General features: G+C 41.0%; 1 pseudogene; it reads left to right on the top strand.

The window, feature by feature from the left end:
- Positions 1-3654: 3654 nt before the first annotated feature.
- On the top strand, positions 3655-3725 carry LOC126424643 (U6 spliceosomal RNA; annotated as a pseudogene).
- The last annotated feature ends 4044 nt before the right edge of the window (positions 3726-7769 follow it).

The raw sequence follows: 7769 nt of genomic DNA, 5'->3' as shown, positions 1-7769 counted from the left end.
CTCACCGCAACTTGCCTTATAATAGCGATTCCTTTGTTCCTCTCATGAGCACTTAGTGGCAGTTTTAACAACGTATCAGTCTTCGCTACTTTATTTCCAGTTTTAAAATCTACTAATTCATCCCCGTTTTACAGTTTTATTCTGGTATCTTAACAGGAGGTTTTTACATTACTGACACTTTGTAGCTCTAGTGTAAGACTCCATCTTGCCGACTCCATAGCATCTCTGCGGATAACCAATCCATTGTACCGCTTACATTTGAGACACACTGTGTTGTGCACTAATAGGGTCTCAACGAGAAATTTAGATAATCACTCTTTCTATAATTTTTACACGACCTCTCTTCTTAAAATCATGAGATCTCCACCACTCCCTCTCTCCTTCCTTTCCCCTTCTCCAATCAGCCTCACTCCATTTTCTTTCCCCCCGCCTACTTCCTGCCTGCAACATACACCTATGTAAAACACTGACCGCAGTTGCAAAATGCACTGCTCTGATATGTCGTTCTGAGTAGAAAAGACAGCTTGCATGGAATTACTTAGGTAAAAACCTACTTTTATGTACAATTTTCTCTTCTCTATTGTAAAATATCAGTTGGTACACAATCAGTTTTAATTTGTTTTAGATCTGAAGATGATGCAGATGATTGAAATATGTACCAGAATTTAAAAAAATGAGTAGCTGAGATGGAACCATAAACGAGAATTATCCTAAATATTTCTTCTCTCCTGATGATTATGTCGGCTATACAGACAATGTTGAATCGTTCTATGTGTGGGAGGGATAGGTTAGAATGTGGTATTTTTTATCCAGTTTCCCAGTGACGCACAGATAAGGTTTTGCTGATTATAGGAGTTTCTTTAATGCTGTTTACATATTTATGGTCCTGCATGAGACCTTTATTCACTATTTCGGTATTTTTGCCCGCTCAGCGACTGTTTATACTGCATACTCACTTAAATGAACAGCTTCACTGAACTTGTTTCCCTCGACTGACCTTTTCTGATGGTACAACCTAGCACTCAATAAAATATTGCTTTGGGAAGTATTTCGACAAATGTCTTGTAACACTCGGGTTAAACTGGTTTCGTAAGGTAGTGCAGTTCTGGGAAAGACATTCAGTCTGAGCAGAGTGTAAATTGGCGTTCTGATAACGTGGAGCTCCCAACGTGGCAGTTTTCTGACGTGGCACGCCGTCCCCCCATGAATACAACGTCCTCGTTAGCTATCGACTGAAAGCAGCCGAAACACAAGAAGAATCCAATATCCCGACAAACCGAGCAATTTGTGTCCAGGAACGCTTTAACACCGCTCGGAAAGTCTCGCGGCTTCTCCCCAAGCGAGAGATCGTCTGTCGGTCTTGTGTCACACGAACTGATGCATAATGGCTTCACCAATATCGTCAGTGAGTCAAAATCAGGATGAAAAGGTAACATAGACGATCGCGAGAGTGTTGACAACCAGAATCATTATATCAGACCTGAATGTGATGATCAACAATCAGCGTACATTAGTCACCACTGAATTGAAGTGCTATGTGACATCGCTGGTTAAAATATTGTTTTAATACCGCTCTGTGGCAGGAGCTTCAGCAGTTTTTAAAGCTGGGATCCCCAAAAGTCAGCTCAGGTGTTCATTACTGAAGTCAAGTTCCTCAGTATTCCACGATTTTCACTTATAAGTACTCAGATATATCAACTAATCATCGAGTCCTAAACCTGTTGCTACATACAGTTGCGGAAGGGGTATCATCAATAGAGAACGCATGGTGGGAGGCTACGCCGGCCGGGGTGGCCGTGCGGTTCTAGGCGCTACAGTCTGGAACCGCGAGACCGCTACGGTCGTAGGTTCGAATCCTGCCTCGGGCATGGATGTGTGTGATATCCTTAGGTAGTTAGGTTTAAGTAGTTCTAAGTTCTAGGGGACTGGTGACCTCAGATGTTAAGTCCCGTAGTGCTCAGAGCCATTTGAACCATGTTTTTGGGAGACCATTCTAGATACTCTGGATCAGGTGTGACGGATCTGTACATCTCCAAGCACAACTTTTGCGTGTACGGTGGCTTCAGCACAAATAGACGCAGGGGCACATACTTAATAACGTAAGGTGAGTTTTACGTGCCAGTTTTTAACACTTCTCCTTTTTCCCTTTCTTTAAATTTCTGTATTTGCTTCCAACATCTGAGTTGAGCAAACATTATAGACTTTCGTAACCTGTTTTCAGTCCCGAGTTTGTTTTATTGTAAACATTTAGCAGTGTTTTCTTGAAGTAGTAAATATCATTTCTCAAAAATTCTTATATTTTTACCTCAACAAGGCCTGACAGGGCACAATCTTTATGACATACTATCACTATTCTTATTTCATTTCGAAACAAAAGTTGCAGTAAGACTTACCAATTTATCACTCAATGCTTACCTCTACAGAGAATTCTTATTAAAATTTCCAGATTAGCGGAAGTTTCCCTTCACGAAATTGAGTAGGTGTCTAGTTTCTAATTACCTAAAGAAAACAAGAAAACAAAATCTTCCGCTTTGAGTCTATGTTGCAGAATTCGACTGAAAGCTTTGGCCTCTAAAGCCGTTATCTCTCCTTTCATTACGTGATGAGGATTAACCCCTCTAAAGCGTCTAAGGCTGAAATAAACGTGACCCGTTTCGTAATTAATGTGATAATTGCCAATCTGTTGTGTAGAGACAACGGGAACAAGCTAATAAAGGAGTGGAGCTTGTTGCAGGAGCAACCGAGGCCCTTCTGAGAAAGGATGGGTTGAGTGGGCGGGAAGGGTAGGGGTGGGGGGGGGGGGGCGAGCCCGTCTTAACGCGAGGCGGATGGCGGCTCCGCTCGCAGTGAGGGACAATGTGCCTGCGCGGTGGATCATTAGCGCTCCGCAGAGCCTGTGCCCGCCTCACCTCCAGGTGGCTGGCTGCCTCTGATAGAATGCCGCGGCTGCGTCTGCCCGCACCCGCCGTGATGCTGCCAGAGGCAGACAGTCCAGTTCTGCGTCAAAAGATGCGTTCGGATTTATGGCGCTTAACGACCTGTCAGATACAGCAGAAGGCCAGAAAAAAGGAAAAAGCTTTGCAGTGTACATGCAAGAGCCAATACCGAAGCATCAGGAATCTGTCAATTTCCAGGGATGTCAGAAAACTGATTCTCTTAAAAAGCAAAACTTCATCTGAGTTTCACAATAATTTGAGCAAAACGTTGAAAACATGGTTTCCCGTTATAGCCATCATACTCACTGTTTGACTCGCAGTGTCTGGCACTGGTCGGCTATATAATTCCAGTGTTGCCTACTGGCCAAACCCTCTTCGATAGTTCAGCAATTTTCCAGAGTTCACATTATTCCTGGCCGATGGCTGCGTCTGGACGTAGCACGAGTGAGCACCTCCTCAACGCTCCTACTGGAGGACTTAAACGTTGAAACATGTTTGGCCAATAAACAATATGTTTGAGCAGCGAATGATAACCACTGCAGGCCAGTTCTCCAGCGTACTTACTGTCACTCTGTGCCCACAACAAGTCAAATACGAATAAAATGGAAACAAAGCCCTCCTGCGAAACTCGCAGAACTAGCACTACTGAAAGAAACGACATTGCACAGACATGGCTTCCATCATCTCAAATTTGGAAGGTTTCGGATTTGAAATATCAGTGGTTGTCGAGGAGGGTACATATACTAAAATTGGAACGATACAGAGAAGATTAGCATGGCCCTGCGTAAGCCATTTGTCGAGGAGGTTACCGAGAAGCATTCCGCAAGTTATTCAGTACACCAAAAAACCGCGAATTTCATATTAATGAGGGTCCTAATTTTGTTTTCATTTCTCCAGAATGAGATTTTCACTCTGCAGCGGAGTGTGCGCTGATATGAAACTTTCTGGCAGATTAAAACTATGTGCCGGACCGATACTCGAACTCGGAACCTTTGTCTTTCGCAGGCAAGTGCTCTACCAACTGAGGTACCCAAGCACGACTCACGCCCCGCCCGCTAAGGGCGAAGGTCCCAAGTTCGAGTCTCGGTCGGGCACACAGTTTTAATCTGCCAGGAAGTTTCATATCAGAGTACACTCCGCTGCAGAGTGAAAATATCATTCTGGAAACATCCCCCAGGCTGTGGCTAAGCCACGTCTCCGCAATATCCTTTCTTTCAGGAGTGCTGGTTCTGCAAGGCTCGCAGGAGAACTTGTTAAGTTTGGAAGGTAGAAGACGAGGTACTGGCAGAAGTAAAACTGTGAGGACGGGGCGTGGGTCGTGCTTGGGTAGCCCAGTTGGTAGAGCATTTGCCCCCGAAAGGCAAAGGTCCCGAGTTCGAGTCTTGGTCCGGCACACAGTTTTAATCTGCTGCAGAGTGAAAATCTCATTCTGGAAAAATGAAAACAAAATTAGAACCCTCATCAATATGAAATTCGCGGTTTTTTGGTGTACTGAATAACTTGCAGAATGCTTCCCGGTAACCACCTCGAAAACCACTGATATTTCAAATCCGAAACCTTTCGAATTTGAGATGATGGAAGCACTGACCTATTAGTAGGCTGAGTAGAGTAGAATGATGTTTTATTTTAGGTACCTCCTCAAGAACTTAGCCACTGTAACTGAACTGTGTCAAGAACAAGAAACTTCAACCTTTCACTTTTTGATATACCCACCACAAATAACCTGTCTCAATTTTTGAAGAATCTACACCATTTATAAATGACGTTTATCAGTCGTCATTAAAGTGTGACTGGCTTAGAAAGACATTCAGTAGACATCAACAAAAATATTTCGTCGTTTCCTAAATAAAACAAAATGTGTCACAGATAGTAAAGCTAAGTTTTAAATCTAATCTTGTCTGGACAACTTCTTCTATTTTATTTAAAAGCTGGGGACCTGCAAAATAAAAAGAACAAATAAATAATTTTCTGTATAGTGGATGAGTAGTACTGAAAAATAGTATGTCCATTAATGTTAAATGTAGGTCACTCTGCCATTTAGGAAGCTGTAAATGGCCAGCGTGTAGACATTCACTTAAACTAATCATTCATATTTGTCCTGTAAAGTAACTCACTGTGCATTCGACGCCACTTCGACAACTTTCCTGACCCTAATCTGCCCCAGTTATCCAACTGCGGAAAGGGCACCTTCGGCTTAACGTAGAATCTGATCCACGTGTCGTCCCTGCTGACACTTCCCATCATTCAAAAGTGAAGGATAGATTAAAGGCAGACTCAAAATTTCCGTAGTTTGGCAGGAATTTGATCTGGCGGCCTCTTGGTTTTAATGAACACGCGTTACCACTACTTTTTCTTTTTCTATTTTTATTTTCCTTTTCACTTTATTCGTTATACAACCGAAGGAGACACCTCGGATGTAACCGGGGAAGCATCGAACTACAGAATTCTGGTGTCTAATCTCCTTTTCTATGAATCAGTATTAACTAAATTAAATTTTTTTCTTAATGAAACTAATGTAAAAAGAAACGACGTTTCCTGCCATACTGATTCATGAAGCAGGAGCTAATCAAAGTAATTTTTTGTTTCTGCATTAAGATACCTGGTACTCCCTGCTACTGATTGGAAATATAATTCTGCAGATGAGTCTTTCCTTGTGTGAAGTTGAATATTGTACTGTGTATGGAAAGAGAAATATCATAATCGGCATCTTCTGCCAGATGACCAGATAAAATACTTTGAAAGAATCTGGCTAAAATAATAAATCGTCGTCTGCTATTCGTGTAGTTAAATAAATGGCAGCGTCTGTCCCCAGTGAACTAAATTATATTTGGCTGTTAGTCTCTTTGAGATATCTAATGCTCCTTGTATGTTTTCATTATGTCTTAGGCCTCAGGAGTGTTTTGACTTGCGTGAAACTAAATATTCTTCTTCATATTCAGAATTATATTTAACAATATGTATGACATAAAGTCTGTAAATGAGTCCGCGCTCATGTTTGGCGCTTTATCTGTAAAAGTTCGTCTTGATCACATAAATTGTACGTATAATTCACAATTACTGGTTCGACCAATGCCTTCTTCAGATCTGTTACAAATGGAAAAATAGTAGTGTAACGCTTAATTAGCTGAAACAAAATCCACAACAGATCTAGTGACACATAAGAAAAATAATAAATAAGAGAATATTAACATAATTAACAGATGTCCATACCAACCATACACCCCATCAAAATATTCTGATATAAGTATCAATGACTGGGTGTTGTGTGATGTCCTTAGGTTGGTTAGGTTTAAGTAGTTCTAAGTTCTAAGGGACTGATGACCATAGATGTTAAGTCCTATAGTGCTCAGAGCCATCTGAACCATTTTCTTAAGTATCAACGTCAATAGCTGCACACCCAGGTACATAATAAGTGCGGGCGAGGGTATCGGTGCGTCCTGTATTCAAACGAGAAACTGATGCCAGTGGAGGGCAGTAATGCCAGGGTACATAAGTAGTATCGTAAATTCAATAGTTAAAATGCAGTATGCGTAGTCATTAATTAATATTACTTCATACGGCAAAATTTGCCTGTGATAATAAAACATGAACTAACATAAAATACATGGATATAAAATTCATATTTAAATACACATAAACGTTTAGAGTAGTAACAGAAAACTTTATGTTTGGCAAAGTAAATAATACCTATGTGTTAAAAAGTCAGAATAAAAAGTTTAGAAACAAAATCACATCTATAAATCAGTCGTTCCAACGGAATATCGTCTTCTCCCAGAGCCTTGTTTCGACTTGGATCTTTCAGAGCTTTGTCATATTCTTCTCGCGATAACATATATCCCTCTTCATCTTCATCTACGTCCATTTCCCTTCCTACAATATTGTCTTCAAGTTCATCTTCTCTGTGTAGACCCTCTAAATAATCCTCCCACCTTTCAGCTTTCCCATCTTTGCTTAGGACTGGTTCCCCATCCTAGCTCTTGATATTAACACAGCTGTTTCCTTTTCTCCAAAGGCCTCTTCAATTTTCCTGTAGGCGGTATCTATCTTTTCCCTAGTGAAATATGCTTCTAAGTCCTTACATTTGTCTTCAAGTCATATCCGCTTAGCAATTTTGCACTTCCTGTCAATCTCAAATATTGAACACTTTTATTCCCTTTCCCTTGTTTCATTTGTTGCATTTTTAAATTTTCTCCTTTCATCAGCTAAATTCAGTGTCTCTTGTGTTATTCAAATATTCCTACCAGGCCTTGTCTTTTTACCTGTCTGATCCTCCGTTGCCTTCACTCCTTCGACTCTTAAAATTACCCATTCTTCTGCTGTATTGTTTTCCCCCTGCTCTAGTCAACTGTTGTAGAATGCTCCCTCGGAAGCTCTAAACAACCTCTGGTTCTGTCAACTTATTCAGGTCCCATCTCCTTAATTTCCTACATTTTTCCAGTTCTTCAGTTTTAATCTACAGTTTTAATGTCCAATACAATGTGGTCCGAGTCCACATATGCCTCTGGAAGTGTCTTACAGTTCAAAATGTGGTTCCTAAATCTCTGAATGTCATTGAAGCAACCTGAAACCTTCTTTTATGATTGTTAAACTAAGCGTTAGCGGTGATTAAGTTATGCTCTGTGCAAAATTCTACCAGGCGGCTTCCTGTTTCATTCTTCTTCTCGAGTTCACATTCACCCACTATTTTTCCTTCTCTTCCTTTCCCTGTTGTCGAACTCCAGTCCCCATCACGATTAAATTTTCGTCTCCTTGAACTATCTGAATAATTTCTTTTACTTGATTATGCATTTCTTCAACCATTTTGTCATCTGCGGAGCTTTTTGGCATGTAAAT

Source organism: Schistocerca serialis, chromosome 1 (genome assembly GCF_023864345.2).
Source record: "Schistocerca serialis cubense isolate TAMUIC-IGC-003099 chromosome 1, iqSchSeri2.2, whole genome shotgun sequence".
NCBI lineage: Eukaryota > Metazoa > Arthropoda > Insecta > Orthoptera > Acrididae > Schistocerca > Schistocerca serialis.
The sequence above is the reverse complement of the archived record's forward strand: the minus strand, read 5'-3'. Positions and strand labels throughout refer to the sequence as shown.